The 17,949-nt window shown below is 37.2% G+C and overlaps 1 protein-coding gene across 3 annotated transcripts in view; it reads left to right on the top strand.

Moving 5' to 3' along the window:
• The first annotated feature begins 1,034 nt into the window (after positions 1–1,034).
• The window catches only part of PRKAR1B (protein kinase cAMP-dependent type I regulatory subunit beta), a 2,005,749-nt gene continuing 1,988,834 nt past the window's right edge, over positions 1,035–17,949 (top strand). Inside the window, exon 1 of one of the 3 annotated variants that reach the window (XM_044089686.1) lies at positions 1,035–1,358. The gene's annotated coding sequence lies outside the window, so the exon portion shown is untranslated. The remainder of the gene's footprint in view (positions 1,359–17,949) is intronic. The other 2 variants (XM_044089688.1, XM_044089687.1) reach the window with 2 other exon arrangements.

Here is a 17,949-nt window from a genome sequence, read left to right on the forward strand (position 1 = left end):
AATCATACCTTGTACTACAGCAACTAAAGCTCATAGGCTTAACCCTCTGAGCTAACTGGCAGACTGTAAGTTACATGCTACACAATACTTAATGATATTAATTCTTAAAAATAACTTTTTATAAAAGTATAAAGTAACACATTTAACCATTTAGTGAACTTCCTAGTTTAAGTTTTTAGTAAGTGGTTAGTAAGTGCTCCACATTTTGCCTAGCTGTTCCATATTATGAGAGGCAGCAGTACACATTTTGGAGATGTGCAAGGTAGACAGGTATGCACCTAGTTCCTGCCAAATTGCACTAAGCCTAAATTATACATATTAACAGTAATCAGGGTTAGCATCCAGTCTTAATTGCGCAGTTGTATTAAGTAAAAAAGCATAAAAATGCACATTGACAAATTTGTAATAGGCAAAATTACTGCACACTACTAATGTGTCTGAAACAATATTACATGAAACCAAACCAGTAACTGAACTTCTCTAACGGTATGCTTAGGTTATCAAAATAAAACATTAAAAGAAACCTTTCGCGTTTTTGAAAACAGCCTCTTCTACAAACTATCACATTTTGGTAAATAATGTACAACGCCTGCAGAATTGTAAAAGTCGAAAACGCATGTATCTCATTGAGCATTGGGAACTATTTTTCCAGGGTGGAGATAATATCATAACATTTGTGCAAAACAGCAACAGGACGCAGCATAGCAATGGACCATTAAAAAGTCATTGCCTTATCCTAATAAATGCACTTGAGTCTCATTTGCCCATCTGTTGCATCCATAGTCCACAGCCGCTCGGCGTCCCTATCTGCCCTGCATCAGGCACCTTTTCCTTTGCCCTGGTTTGCTGCCCATCAAAACAACCAAACCAGTCACCCATCGTTGTGAAGAACCAACACTCAGATATACCTCTGCGCACTACGCACAATTAACTGCAGATGTGGATAACAGGCAACCAAACACCCCCACATCATGTACAGATCGGAGCGCAACAGATAACCTCAGAGCTCCTTTTGCACTCCACTGTAACAGTAGAGCCGAGAACGAGGCGCGCTGACGTCACTGAACCCAACACACGCACGAGCAGCAACAGCTTGCAAGGATCTAGGATACCCTGGAGGCTGCGACCGCAGCATCTTCCTTATTGTAACGGTAAGCCTGCCTAAGCACTGTGGCAGACTGCTTTGCACACAAATCCTGAGCTTCTTACAAACAAGAAGCCATTTTTGGGTTGTATAATTATTCTGCACCGTATAATAGCTTAGAGCCTGACGACAACAGTGATTGCTGCTGCTGTGCAGATCAGCTGCCCTCTCCCCCTCCGGCAGCATCCCTCGCACTGTGAGTAGTAATTGAACGGTAAGGATTTATTATACAGTCCGATGTACATTATACAGGGTAACAACGGAAGCAGCCACTGAGTGGTCAAAGGTCTGGTTGTTAATATTAGAAATGGAACACTGAATTGGTATGCACTGTTTTAGAACAACGACCCTTGTTGCACAGGGAGGCCAGAGCTCACTGCTTTCAAAATGTGTTTCTATAGAATTATTTGAAATCTCTGTACGCCTTGAAAATACAGAATGACATTTATACTAAAGTATTATTTGAAACAACTTCTGGAAAATGTTGAACAAAATGGCGAAATTTATCCTACAGGAGGGAGTTTTCCAGCAGCTCTGAGCCTAGTGGTTGGAAATATGATTGTATACAGGATAGGCCTACAGTCGAAAACAATAAACCTAGAGGGAAGGGTAAACTTCGTATTAAAAATTAACAGAGTGCATAGCTTTGTGAACAGACTTTTATTTGAAAACGGGAGATGAACGGACAACAGAATCTGATCTGCTAGGATATGAACTAAGCAAGCTGTCATATGCTGGAGTATCACATGATGCACATAAACAGTGAGAATAGAGACACATTACTATTGTGTATACTTCCTTGCACTTATCAAGCTTTTCAAAGAATGTAACGCCCTGCAAGAGTGACTGTGTCTATTTATTTATTATAGGTGTGCTTCTTTATATACAAACAATGCTAATGTTACACTGTTTTATTTTAAGTATGTGTGTGTGTCTGTCTATGTAGCTGGATCAGTGATGGATAAATAAAAATGCAACCCAGGCAAATGTGTATGAAACAATATCTGTAAAAATCCCAAAATGTCGAGAAGTCGTTTTAAGTGAGAGCTGCTCACGAACTTTTTCACACTCCTAAGAACAACATAGTACATCTTTTTCTTTCGGCTTTTCCTGGTTAGGGGTCGCCACAGCGGATCACCTGTCCGCTCATGATTGGCAGTGAAGTTTTTACAGTGTCGAGTTGCCAGCCCGGCGCCCAACCTTCCACAGAAGGCACACACATGCACACACTCATGCCTAGGGCCAATTTTAGTGTGTCCAATCCACCTACAGCATGTCTTTTGGATGTGGGAGGAAACCCACACGACCACAGGGAGAACATGCAGACTCCCCACAGAAGGCACCCCAGCTGAGGATCAAACTGGAGAATCTCTTGCTGTGAGGAAGAACAACATAGTACATCATACATACTTAAAATATTTGAATTTTGTCAAGCATGTACTGAATTAAGTTTACAAAGTACTTCAATTAATAAATTAGTTGTACATGTTTAGTTGTAGAGAGCTGGGAACATTTGATCCAGCAAACAATAATAACCCAGTATGGATGACATAATGGTGACGGTAATGGTTCATGACCTGTGCTCAGAGTGTTCTTATATTCATAGGTGCGTACTAGGCTAATGGTCCTGGAGCCTTTACAAGCCTAGCCCATAAGATTACCCTGGCATCGTGCCACCTGACCTTAGTTCTCAGTGCCTCTGTCAAGTAGAGCCACTGGAGTGATCCCCGGGGAGAATTTTCTATTTCCCATCCACTTATCAAGATTTCTTTTGAAGAGGGCCAGTGCGACACTCTGCTTGACATGTATGAGAAGTCTATTCCATAGCATGGGCAGTCTCTGGGTTATGAACCTGTCCCTCCAGCATGTTCTGTTGGTTGAGGTCTCTGGAGCGTGTAGTGCGGAGGGATTGGGATTTCTTTAAATGTAGCATTTCTAACAGAGCTGGGTCAGACATGGCTTCTTAAGTCAAGCAGAAATTGCCTCTAAGTAGGTGATATGAGACAGAGAATAGTTGGAGTTTTTTGAGTCTGTCCATATAAAACAAGTGTTTAAGGCCCAAGATCCTCTTTTGTGAGGTATTTTTGCGGGCTCTCCAGTTGTTGTAGGTGTCTAGTGAGGTACATGCCAAATGGGGCATTGCACTCGATGATTTGCCTGAGAGAAGAGTAGAGGGAGACAGTGACCTCTTTCTTCCTGGATGCAAAATCCTTAGTAATGAGATGTGCCACATAGAAGGACTTTCTGACCACAGTGGCAGTGTTGTGGTAAAAAGAGATGTTGCTGTCAACCTGTGTTCCCAGATCTCTTATGACGCCTTCTGTGTTCAGTGGACTACCAAGTCAAGGCTTGTCCCGTTTGTTTGGAGTGATGAATTAATATCTCTATGTACTGTTGGTGAGGTGTTTTGCTAAGCAAGCGAGTCTTGCCCTGTGTTTTAAACTGCCCTGTTTTATGCTGTGGCATGTGTTAAAATGCAAGCTTATATATGTTAAATGTACTTTTGAGACACAACTGTAAACCGCTTTGTTTAATGAACCCCTTCTAAGCATTCAGATATGTGCGTGCATTTTATATATATGCTTTTGTTTGCATTTTTATATAGAAATGAGAAAAGAAAAGAAAAAAAAAAAATATATATATATATATATATAAGATATACATGTGGGGGGTGTCTGTGTAAAATATATATATATATATATATATACATATTTATTTATTTATTTATTGTCTGAACTCTCACATGGTATCTTTCCAGCTGTTGGTATAGCTAAGGGTAGTGAGGTTGGCATAATGGTTAAGGTGTTTACCTTACAGACACAAGGTGCAGGGTTTGATTCTCACTGGGGCAATTGGCTAGGCTTAAAATGGCCCAGAAGGGCACTTAGCCTAGTACTAATCTATGAACCTATTTAAAAGAGCATTCCCAGTACCACCCACATCTCACTTTTTCCAGGTGAAATTGCAACTGCTTTTCTACATATTCTGCTCCAAATGAGATTTCCTGTAAGTTGTAGTCTTTGCAGCATTTTTATTTGAAAGCATCAGCAGTAAGGGTATCTGGGATGGGAATGAATTTTGTAGAATTCCTAATGTTAATCTCAAAATGTCAGCTACTAAGCTCGTAGTCCACATACAACCTCTGTGTCCCCTTAACTTATTCTAATATAATGAAAGGTCACTTTGTTTATTTTATTACACTTTCAACTTTACAAACTAATTAATTGTGTTTTCAAAGGTGATTGAAGGAGCCCTGTGTGGTTAAGTGAATTGCACAGTCACAAAATCTATAAGTGGGAGTCTGAGGGAAACTTACCCAGTAAAAACGGAGAAAGAAAATGATTAACAGTTATAACCTTAACCATTTGCAGTAAAAAAACAAGCTAAAATTTGTAAATGCTGAAATCATTAAAGCAGGTATGAAATCAGTTTCCCACCTGTTAGCACATTACCACCTTCCCACCTTCCCATATTTAGCATATAATATTCTAAATTTCCTGTCACAGTTTATTTCCAGTATAGTACCATGACAAAGTTGTGGAGGCCTTGTGTCATGTTCCTCATACAGAAGGGCAGGTTATCTGAGTCTACAGCCTCAGAAGTAAGTTAGATAAATACTCTCAGCACTGTTTCTGAAGCCAAGGAATTGTTTACTAATCCTTTATAAGGTATATACTTATAAAAAGTCTGTGTGCACACATACATGTATATGTTAGAGGGTATGATTAGAATTACTTGCCTACCATGCACTGAAGCTATCCCATTTGGATATCTAACTGGAATTGCTTGTTAAGATATCTAGATGCTTTGTGTTCTGCACTTTTCATTTTTATTCATCCAGTAAGCCTTACATATAAAACAGCACAGTTTAAGCATTTAGATCTCTTATTTTTTGTGTGAACTTGGTTCTTCAGTTTCTCTCTCTCTCTTTTTTGTTTATCTTTTTCATATGATTTCATTTTAGAATTTGTGACAGTATATAACACTACACTTGATTCATTACAGCAAGTTATGTCCCTGTGAGTTTTTATTCTTAGGTGGATGGGGACAGTGATGAAAAGTTGACATCTGTACATGAGGTAGTCAGTGACAGGGTGAAGGTTGTCTTTATTAAGACTTTTGGAGCTTTTATAAAAACAAGCAGTATAATCATTACTTCTTGGTAAAAACAAGTCCATGTCAAGCAACTTGCAACTAAGAAAAACTGAAAAAGTCATCTGTTAAAAAATTGTACTGACACTGTCATTCTAAGTCGGCAGAGGTAGACAAGCATGAAGGAAACTGCAGGGTAGAGTTCCTTTTACAAAGAAATTGCCATGTCTCAAGGGAAAAAAATTTCATCATTATGGCTGCCCTGACCACACCCTTTGGAGAGGAACAAATTGTAAAATAAATCATTAACCATTTTAAGGACATTAGTTTTGCATAGAAGATGTATGTTAAACATGAGATTTTCCAGGTTATGACTATTGTTTCTCTTTAAAAATACAGAAATGTTTTTAGTAATATTGCAAATATATATGTATTTGAAATTGAGCCTGACCAATAATAGTCAGGAGATAATGACTATTAATTCATCATAGTATCATAAATGAGAAACCCAGCTGTAGGACTGGTCTCATAGGGATGGGGCATCAAACTGCAGAAGTGGTGACCTGAGATTGACTGCCATCTCATGTTTAAAGTATTGGTCATGTAAGGGTAGAGTGAGAGACTTTACTTACTTATTTCAACCCAGGGGAGGGTTTAAGAAGAAATAATGCCTTCCTTCCACCTCCTACAAATTTGTGTGCTGAAGAATTGGGTTAAGCTTTTGCTATTAGAAAAACAGCTAAGTGGACAGGGCTGTAACTGGTATGTCATCCCTCTTTAAACTGAGGAGTACACCAATGTTGTGCCCCATTGCACATATGCATGTAGATGTACTTTATATGCAATCTTTGTATACATGCAACTGCATATGTATGCGGCATTTAGCATTGTTGCCTTACATTGTGTGATTCTCTGGTTAAGATTCCAGCAGGGGCTGCCATCTCTATGGAGTTTACATGGTTCTTCACCATGTCTGTGTTGACTGTTGTGCTGTCTCTGGTTTCCCTCCATGTCCAAAACATCTACCAGTGGTATGTGTGCAGTGTGAATGCATGTGTTTATGTGCGTGCCCAGAGACAGTCTGTGTTACTGCCCATGGCTGGTTCTCTGTGTTACTCCCATTGTTTGCTAGGATTCGCTGTGACTCCCCTGTGACATTGTATTGGATAAATGAAGTATTAGAAAATAAAAAAACAAATGTACTCACATATTTTTGTGCTTGTGCATATCCAAGTGGACCTATATATTTTATAACTTTAGAATATATGATACATACACACCTATATGTGCATTTGCATGCACATACATTTGACATATATAAATCCATAATGTATGTATATATATGTATATATATGTGTGTGTGTATATGTATACATATATCACACACACACACTCAAAGCATTCATATGAAGCTCTATACATAGTAGATATGCAGGCATTTGACATATCATATAGTCAGTACATGTAAATAAGGTATAAGGTGTAGACCCACTGGGTATTGAAGATGCAGTAATGTAGAACATTGACATGAAACTGATGTAATTTATTTGCCTATTTTCTATTCCCCATGTAAATACGTATGCTGTTCCGTGAGTATCAGTGTTTGAGTAGCAAGGTGTCTTACCAGTTTAGGGAGTAATGTAACACCTTGGTATATCAGCTATTTTATTTTGTTACTGTCTGTCATTAAAACTGAAGTAGTGTCATTGTACTGAACCTGCTGCACTGATTGTATTTCCTTGTTAAAACTGTGATTTTCTTGGTACCTTCAGGATAATACTTGTGTAGGAACCATGTGATATGCTTTGTCCAAGGGTGGAAGAACCAAGTGATATGCTATGTCCAACGGTGGCTACTATTTTAAAGAGTCCTGCTGTGTATTGAAGGGAAGAGTGCAGCTTTTTGAGTAGACAAATGGAAAGAATGCTTGTATTCTGTGTATTAATTTGTTATAATGATAATTGGGTAGGTCCATTGAGTAATTTTTTTAGTCAAGGCCAGGTCTTCATTCTGTCATTTGTACTGAGGTCATTTTGTCCGGCTGTATACATTATCTGAAATTATTTTCTTTTTCTTTCTTTTTTTTTTTTTTAACAAGGTAGGTGGGTTAGCTTAGGGATGCGTTTAAGCCACGAGACAGGCTAGTGGTAAATTATTTCATTACATGTAATAACAAAGCTAACAGTAATGAAGCAAGTAGCTTGATAACTACATTGAATTGTTTTTACACATATTAATAGAAAAGTACAGAAACAACATTAGAAGTGTAAATCTGGAACACAAACATTTCTGTAGAAGAAATGGCAAGTTCATATTGAAATGGCATAGTTGTATACATGTTATGGGAAAGAGTGGGTGTAGTGAGGGTGGGTGGTAGACGTTATATAGAAAAAGGAGTGGAGAGAGATGCATGGAGGAGCATGTAAAGATGTAACTATATTTAGAAATAAGTAAAAAAAAAGAAAAAAAGTTTAGAAGCTTTGGGACAATGAAGGGATTAGTAGAAAGGAGTGCAAACAGCTTGATGCGATACGATGCAAAGGAGTGTATCAGAGGGAGTGACAGTGTAGTGAAAGGCTAATCTCGAATTTGGATGTACCTAGCAGCTCCCTACAAGTAAAGAATGCTAAGATTAGTAGCAGCATAGAAAGGTGGAAGGGATTCCTAGGTCAGACTAAGTACCTTTGAGATGTACAAGAGCATAACCATGCGTTAAGGAAGTGAAGTTTTAAGAGGGACTTGAGGTTATGCAAGTTGTTTTGTTGTCTAATGGCAGTGTGAATGGAATTCAGCTCTTTGAGATGTAGTTAGAATAAGCAGCCTTTCTTGCAGAGTTATGGGTTTTGGTGATTGTTAGTAGATGTGTGCTCACTGATTGAACAGGTCTGTTTGGCCAGTTTAGTAAGACTTTTTAGTATGGGTGTACTGTTTTGAGGTTTATAAAAGATGTTATGGACTGTCAGCAATTGGATTATAGAGAGGTAGTTTGCCAGCTCAGGCCACTGGAGTTCTCTCAAGGCTAGATATTAGTGGGATTATGGTTTGTGTCAAACCTAACTTTATTGTTCTAGCATTGTTCATTTTTTTCATAAGAAAAAGTTTATGAAAATAGGGGCAGCTGTATACGTGAGGGTAGGAGAAATGTTTAGGCTATAGTTTTTTTTGTTTTTTTTTTTGTGTGAAGTATTTGTCATGAAACAGCAGGACATGAGGTCTTTTTTTTGTGTTTTTTTTGATAGCTTGTTGTATGTGGAGATCGAATTTCAGGTGCTCATCACTGATGACTCCAAGGAATTTTGTGTGACTATTTCAGTTGATGTATTATTTACCAAAGAACTGAATTGCTGAGTGTTTTTAGAGTGAAGTAAATGGTTTTCATTTGTACTTGGCAAAAGGGTGAACGTCCCTGGCATATCAACTGTCTTATGTATATTTCAAAGCAGTTAAACTGGAATATTTTGGCATATTTTTTTTTTAAGAAATGGCAAAAAGAAAGACTGAAAAAAAGTGGCTCTTGCCACATTGTGAACCCAGTTCTACAAGTGTTTAACTTTGCATACAATGTAGAGTCAACAACAGACAATAGAGAGGTTAAGTAAAGATAAAATTCTTATGAAAACCGATAAAGATGGGGGTCTAATCATTATGTCGACAGACTATCCAAAAACATTGCAAGAACAAATTTTGAATGATAATGTGTTGGAATTTTATAAGCCTATAAAACAACTGATATTACTTAATTTTCTCAGCATCAAACATGTCTAATAATCTTTTGGATTTTATGATGGGGAAGAAACCTAAAATATCAGTATTTTTTGTATGGCAGAAATAGAAATTAGAAGACAGGGAAAGATGGTACTATTTAGACCTCTTGTATGTACCTAGAGTTCCAAGATAGAAATATTGTTATGGTAGTAGAGTCGTATCTGAACGTTACAATAAAATGTGAGCTCATTTGTTAAAGACGCACACAATTTTATTTTAAGAAAATAAAAAAGATGTGGCTGTTGCAGTATCAATTGTGTTAATGACATTATATGTTAAATCATTATATTTAGTAATTCCCCATGAATAAGTGTGATGGTTAAGGTGCTTACCTTAGAAACACAGTTAGCCTAGTAATAATCTATGAAAGTACTTAAAGAATGGTTAACCAAGGAAGGTAAAATGACTACAGTAAGATTGCATTGGTACTAGAATTAATTGAAGTAGTTTTATATATATTTTTTTTTGATAAGGAATAGGTGCTGCAATGAATGCTAAACTTACACCCGTTTATGTGAAGCTAGTTATGGCAAACTGAATTATTTAAATATATATATGTTCAGATATATTTGGCAACCCCTCTGCCTGCCAAACCTCAGCCCCACATGACCTGTTCATTCCTCATGGTGGGGAGAGCCATCACTGGCCCTTTTGTTCCTCCGTGAGGTGTGATATGGTCGAGAGGCAGTCATCCAGACAGACATCAGGACTTTCCCCAATCTCAGGAGCTGCTGACACCCCACAGCAGCTTCTAAGGGATACAAGTGCTGTGAATCTATGATGGAGGACCATGTCTTCTTTCCTGTGTGACTTGCTACTTGACCTGCTCATTTATGCTGTGACATTATGTCCCTCTGTTGCCCAAGTGGAGAGCCAAGCCACTTCCCTTCCTCCCAAATGGGCAAGACATACTCTACTCACTGCCATCCTCCCATCTCCCTGCCTTCAGCTTCCATGCCTTCTAATCAAAGTGAGTCAGCTGAATCGCAGCAAAGGCTGTATCCTCTTCTCCACGGCAGAGGTGTCTGGTTCAGAATTGTATAAACATATAAGATTTCATTGGAGATATATTGATGATTTACTTTACTGAGGATGTTAACAGCTAGCATTCCTCAGCTCCTGTGGAGTAAATGAGTTCAGATTACAGGCCTTTCTCAGCAGTTCTTTTGTGAAAACTTTTTTGGAGTCCTATTGTTAGCATTGTAGATGTTTAAAGAAAGCTTAGCAAATATGGACAACACACAAGTCATTTTTATTTATTTTGTGTGGGAATGTAATTTGGATGAATGTGCATTTACTGAATGCTAAATATTCAAATTTGTTTCATAGAGGGGGAGATTTGCTAAATACAGCAGCAATATACTAAATAGAGTACAAAGATGAGCAGCAGAAGTTGCTTCATAGGAAGGCAAACTCCTCCATTTTACTCCTCTGTGGGGGGGTCTTTCATACCTTCCATTTCTTAGCTACCTAAACTTACTGTGTGGTCACACACCCTTGAAGATAAGGAAATACTGTCTTTGCCTGAAAGTGAAGAGTTTTTTGTTTTTTTGCTTTTTACCCACAGAAGTTATGCAGCCTTTGAGTTATTATGATTAAGGTTCCAGGGCTTGCCTCACATACAATTCTTAAAGAGCATAAAACTGTATTTAAGATCTGTGACATATTTAGCACTTAAATTCATATGTAATATTTATCTTTAAGTGTTTTCAGTAATTGCATAGACTTTTCTATAAACTTTTGGCAGTCTCTTTCAGGAGCTCATCTGGAATGTTGACAAGTTGTGCTGGTTTTGGTGATCTGGACTGGGTCTAATGACATTAATCTTAATCAGTGTTTGAACTCTGAGCTATGTCTGTTTTATGAACATCTTAAAATATTCATATTCAGTGTTGTGAAGGATGAATAAAGTCACCTGCAAATAACAAAGTGCTTGCTTGACTGGATTTTTTTTTAATTCTGTTTTTGCAGACCCTTCCTTGACTATCTGTTCCCTTAGGTGATGCTTCATTGCCCCATTCATTCCCCCCTCAGGGTGAGAGTCGGCCAGTGGTAAGTCGTTATCCAGGGGAGATTTTATTTTTTATTTTTTTTATGTTTTATAGGCTAAGTCCATCCTCTGTCAATTGGCATATTAGTTTGCATTCATTAGAGACTACCATTGTACTCCCTGCCATGTATATGCACTGCCATATATCTGTCCCCCATCCCCAACACAACCGCTGGCCACTAAGCTGCAGATTGTACAACGTCTTAACCAGGCAGTGGCAGTATTATAGTGAACCTGCCCACTCCTCCAAGGATATGCCAGATAGTGTTGGCCCTTAACTTGTACCCTCCCCGACTGGCTTCTTCAGCATCTGGCTTGCCAGTTGATCCTGTGTTGTCTGTCTTGTAGTTATGACTTCATTCCTCCATGCAGCAGAGCTTGCTCTCTTGTCATTTTTTTTATATGAGCAGTTTCATTTGTAAAGTTTCACTTCTACAGGAAGCCACATTGTTCGGGTGTCCTTTCCTTTTGAGAACTGGTAGGCATTTGACAAAAAGAAAGTGGCTGTTTTGGAAAGATAGTACTGAAATCTGAGGTGCAGATGACAGTCTGATATTGGGAGCAGCAGTTGGTGGCTTGCTTCTGTGGACCAAAAATGGCTTTTACACTGTAGTTTTAAGGACCAGCTATAGACGGAATGTGCTAGAGACTGCAATATAGGTTTTGATGGCATTAGCTTGAACAGATGTGACAGTTATTCTTGAAACATGTAATAATATGATTAGTGAAAAAAATTACTTTTTCAGAGGATAGCATGTTAACACAGTCACAACAAAGGGCCAGTGATGTATAACTGTGTTATGCACAGTTTGAGGAGCAATAGTAAACATAATGAGCAGTTTATAAAGATCAGTGATGTATACATCTGTGTTATGCACAATATATCATCCGCAGTCCTGTACATGTACGTTCTGCACATTTTATGAAGACCAGTGCAGAAGTTGTGCATTATGCATAGCTGGATCCTGCAAAGTTATTAAAGTACAGAAAGTGTTTACTTGAATCAGAGTTTTTGTCTACTTCCTTGTGAATGTAATTGCTGAAATAGTTTCGCAGAAGGCATTCAGAAGGCTTTACTTAATTAGATTTATGAAAAATAATAATGGGTGTAGTAGGCTCTCACTGTCATATTAATAATACCTGTAAGTCACTCGTATGATGTTTGACATTTTCCTAGAATATAAGCATTGTACATTTATAACAAGTGTAATAAAATAAGGTCATTTTATCATATTAACAGGCTGACAAGTAGTAATTATTATTTCTGGTATAAAAACAGTCATACATAAAGTAACCTGGTGTTATGACAAAGAATAGTCAAATTACCAGTCCAAATACTTGTTTGTCTTTCGGCTTTTCCCGGTTAGGGGTCGCCACAGCGGAACTCCGGTTCGCTAATGATTGGCAGTTGTTTTTTTATGGTGTTGAGTTGCCAGCCCGACGCCCAATCTTCAACGAATGCACGCCCATTCAACGCATGTCTTTCGAAAGACCACTCGACCGCGGGGAGGACATGCAGACTCTACATAGAAAGCACTTGCAACCTAAGCCGAGAATCAGATGGAGAACCTCTTGCTGTGAGGCAACAACGCAACCGCTGCACCACCACGGAAGTCCCCTATCAGAAGGGTGAAATCCCATAATTATGTGATCTGGATCTGTGAGCAGTAAAGTGGTGTGGTGTGGTAGACAAATACAGAGAATTTTGAACCTGATTGTAATACTATTAAAAGCATTTTGTAGAACCCTCAACATGGGATGCTTTGTCCTACACTCCCTACTACTAATATATAGTAAATGGAAGATCAGTGTACTTCAGAGTGAGGGATATACTTCAGGGAATTGCAGCCTTGTACTGAAAATTTCTCCCTTTGTTTTGCATTTTTATTTTTACTGTTCGTTAGATCAGATATGCAGTCCTTGAAATTTCTGGTTTTCTTCTTACAATTGGAGGGTTAGGATAGGGTGTAGATGAGTAAATTCTGTGATAATCAGGAATACAGTGTTTGCCTCTGAGTATGAAGGTTGCAGCAAGGAGGCAGAAATGGTACAGTAACACTTAGTTGCCCATGTAGCCATTGTAAGTAAATTGTGTGCAAATACAAATAATGTAATTATGATATGGCACAGGAATTTGAGTTTTAATTCACTGCTGATCATTGCCTAGGCATTCAAAGTTTCATATTTCAAATGGTCTTTCTAGAACATTTTTTATGGCGCCCATCATGCTGTATATTTTGTGACACATTGAGGGTGTGCTGTATATATTATAACACAGTGAGACAGAGAGATTTTCTTCAGTAGGCCACCAGCTCATGAGCTCCCTACATTATTGTTAGTCTTTTTTTTTTGTTGTTGTTAATCTCATTTCTTTAATGTGGTCCTCCAGATTCATGTACTTAGTTTTAAGCCATTCTACATTTGTTGTTGATTTTAAATGGTTTTCTTTTAGCATTTAGTGAATGTTAACTTAGTGCTTTGGTGTTCTGTATGTTTATTTGGTATGTTGTTTTCTTGGTTTCCTTTGCAGTGTTACATTTACTGCCATCTTATTATTTATGTATGCCCATTCCAGTGTTTTATGTTCCTTGCATTGTCATGATTGGTTATCATTTGTAATTTGGTGGGTTACATCTTATAATGGGCAGAAGTCATAAAAAATAATGTGTGTAAAGTAGGCCTTTCCGTACATGATATAAAAAGGGTCTGTATGACTACCAATCTGCAAGGACGATGGGAATAGATAAAAATCCCATCAGACTGGACGGAGTAGTGTATAGAGTTGTTCTTGCCACTAAATAAATTACAAGGTAATGCTTGACATGTGTGCAGTGTCACAGTGCCATCAGGGTTAGGGGACAGTTTCTTAAGGTGTAATTTACATATGTATGTATGCATGTATATATGTTTGCAAAAGCAGTCTTTATCAATCAGAAATATAAACTTTGCAAACGGGAAGTATTTATTTACACAATTTAAATGTAGTTTTCCAAGTGGTCTGATGACCCCATTTTTGTAGACACACCAAACACATTAAGAACAAATAAAAGTTTTACATTTCGTCCTCCAGTGCAGCAGACCTAAATATTTGTGACATTGATAATGTGCCATGCACTTTACTCATCTGCTTCCACGTCCTGTAACCATTTTTAATGTTTGAGCGCCCATTTTAGTTTATAATCCTGAGTAACATCCTCATCTGTAAAATATGAGCAGGCAGAAGAGAGGACTAGACCACTGACATTCACCCTTGCTTCCTAAGATATATTGCTTCTAATCTGATTAAATATCGTAAACATAGTGGTGATTTAATGAAATATCAGCTCACCCTTCATACTGAGCCAAGCTAACTCACAAACAGCCAAAGCCAAGTAATCCAGGTCAAGTAAAATTTATTTACAACTATGAGCATTTCTACCCTGACTCCAGGTATGTTACCCCAGCTGATTTACAGTGTGTGATAACTAATTCAACTTCCATTGAATATGTACATAACATATCACCCCAAACAAGGTCAATTTTTAACTTAACATTTATCACAGCAATGGCATTACTGTGATACAGTGAAACACAGTCCCACGTATCACCTTTATAAATTATACTTTTTCCTTCCACCCATCCAGTAAATAAACAAACCTTAAAATTTTAAAACATATCATAGATTAAAGAAAAAATCCCTCATCAAATCACGGGCAATTATATGTCTGGTATGTTCTGTAATGACTTTAAATAGGGGAAAAAAGGTAACTGACCCCTTTCTGTCCCCTCTCCAGCAGCCTTCCATAAACTGAAAAATAAAAAAATTACATCAAATGTGTCCTTGCCATATAATACAAGTACCTCAAACCTTTCATGATTAATGCACCAAGGTTCCATGTTGACGTAATGAATTTGTGTGGTTTGTTTTAATAAACAGTGTGTCATTTCACTAACAATGACTAGACAGTAAGTAAAGCACCTCTATACAGTCCTGACACTGTAAATATTTATGAAAAAAACACACAACAGCCTCCAGTGATAGAACTAAATAGCTTTAAGTAACAGATTCCTCGGCATTTCGCCTTCAAGGATACAACATTGAATGCATTCAAACAATTTATACCAGGTAAACCCCACCATCAATTAAATCACATTACGTTTTTAAAGTGCACTTACCCAGTAATATACATCCATTCTACTACATTAATTAAATTCAATCTGTACTTATATATATATATATATATATATATATATTAAACTTGTCATGTAGTTATACATTTTATATAATTATTTATAATATAAGTTGCATATAAATAATTTAATAAACAAATACATAAATATGTTTGTACTAAATATACTATTAACCTATGTTGACCTCTAGACTAAGACTGTTAGGGCAAAGTGTTCCATAATTCAAAATCATTTTACTTTCCAGTATATTTAGCTTATGGCTCAAATCACCCCCCCCCCATATGAGCTGGGTGAAGCTAATATACTAAAAAAGAAAGAATCATCATTCCCCCCATGGTCATTGTTAAAATGTTCACGTACAGGGCTGCTTAAATTTTTATTATGAATGTCACCTAGATGTTACAAAATTTGAACTTTGGCTGCCCTTTTAGTTTGCCCTGTATACCACTTGATCTCATTGCATCCACACCCCACAATATATCACCCACACGGAGTGCACGTGAATTTTCCTTTAGAAACAAATTTTTGCCCATTAATGTCCCCAGAGCTAGTCCTCATTTTACTACATGCCTTACAACGACCACAAACAAAAGATCCTACCATATTCTGAGGTACATTTTTATCTAATGGTGTATTCAATACCTCTTTTAAATTCAAATACCTTTTGTATGAAAACCTTACAATCCCAGCGAAATCCCCAGCATTTCATTCAAACAAACAATATGCCAAGATTCCATAATTACTCTCCTCATAATTTCAGAAAATGGGGAAGTTCTAGGCACAAAATACAAAACTTTACCAGAATATGAAGGCTTGAGATTCCTCGTAACACGTAGTTCTTTTTTATTATAGGTTCCATGTGTAACTTCACCCCTTCCAAGTGTACTTCTCAAAGCTCTATCCAAAATTCCTTCGGTAGAAACTCTCTTAATATCTTCGTAGCATCTAATAAAAATCCATCCTACCTATATTCTATCTCTGAGGTATTACATGCAATACGTTGGATTTCCCCTAAGGGTAATGAATGTATAAGATGGGGGGATGCATATTCTTAGCATGCAAAAAATTAACTGCAGTAGGTTTCCTAAAAGGTCTATATTGAACATTAAATGCACTATTGATATAAAATTCTACATCCAAAAATTGCACACTGGAATTGCCTCTTGTCATAGAAAATTTCAAGCCATGAGCATTCCTATTCAAATCTGCTGTAAAATTTCTAAATTCCAAAGGGTGACCCCTACAAATAAAAAAACAAATAATCAATAAATCTTTTATATAATACCATATTCTGTCTTAAAATTCAGTGCCATCAATTAATTTCTTCTCAAAAAACCCATATAAATTATTGCATACATTGGTGCATAGGGAACACCTTTGGCAATAGCTTTTCTTTGAAGGAAGATTCAGTGCCATCAATTAATTTCTTCTCAAAAAACCCATATAAATTATTGCATACATTGGTGCATAGGGAACACCTTTGGCAATAGCTTTTCTTTGAAGGAAGATTCTATCATTAAACTTGAAATAACTATGGGTTAAATAAAATTCAAGCAACCTTACTACAAAAAGCCGTACGAGGCCCTTCCCTCATAATATCCCAAATAGCCTCAACGCCCCATCTTGCTTGTATGTTGGTGTACAATGAGCTCATATCTACTACAACCCAATAAAATTTTTTCTCCCATTTTACTGTTCTAAAATTTCACACAGGCATTGGGTATTTTTAATATGGGCTGGAACTCTTTCCAAGAATTCTTTAAATATAGAGTCTAAAAAGACCCCCATGTTATACAAAATTGAATTGTTACTAGAGACTATTGGTCTACCCGGTAGGTTAACTAGTTCTTTATGTAACTTGGGAATTTCGTAAAAGATTGGGTCACAAGGTTTCGCTATAAATAATTTTTTAACGTCTTCACTTGACAAAAAAAACAATCTTTCACCTCTCTCCAATATTTCAAGAAGTTCACCATTGAACTGAATGGCTGGATTTTCAGTTAAGCTGACATCATTTTCCTCAACCAGTAATAGTTCATGTACCATCTTGTTATATTGGACCTTAGACATAATGACCCAATTGCCTCCTTTATCGGCCTGGTATAAATTGTTTGAATGTATTCAGTTTTGTATCCTTGAAGACGAAATCCCAAGGTACCAGATATTTGTTACTTAAAGCTATTTGTTTCTATCACTGGAGGCTTTTGTGGTTTTTTCTTTTTTATTGTTATAGCCCGAGGGTTGTTTTTTGTTTTACTGTAAATATTTACCCAGTTGGCTGGCAGATTCACTGATTCCTATACCCAAGTTTATTATAAAGCACCGTTTTTAATCTTCATTCCAGTGAATCTGTCAAGCATGACCTGGACCAATTGGCAAACATAGTTACAGACGAAGTGATTCAGTTACAAAAAAAGTTGATTCACATTTAAGCAGATAGCATGCTGTGCTCTTTCTTCTCAATACAGTTTTGAGTCAAAAATAGTTATGTTTACAATTATAGACCTAGAAGGCCAATCATTCGTACAAGAGTTGATTCAATGTTTGTACAATAGAATAGTATGTCACAGAGAAAACTGAGGGTGCAGTTGAATTGCATTAAGTGAATGTATAGTGCAGTGATAGCCTGCATCAATAACAAAGGCTAAGGTGCAGAATTAAAAATGTATGATCTATATACTGTACACATATTAAAGTTACTTTGTGTGAAATTGTATCGCATGGGGAC

Source organism: Protopterus annectens, chromosome 12.part0 (genome assembly GCF_019279795.1).
Source record: "Protopterus annectens isolate FY-2018-M chromosome 12.part0, PAN1.0, whole genome shotgun sequence".
Classification (NCBI taxonomy): domain Eukaryota; kingdom Metazoa; phylum Chordata; order Ceratodontiformes; family Protopteridae; genus Protopterus; species Protopterus annectens.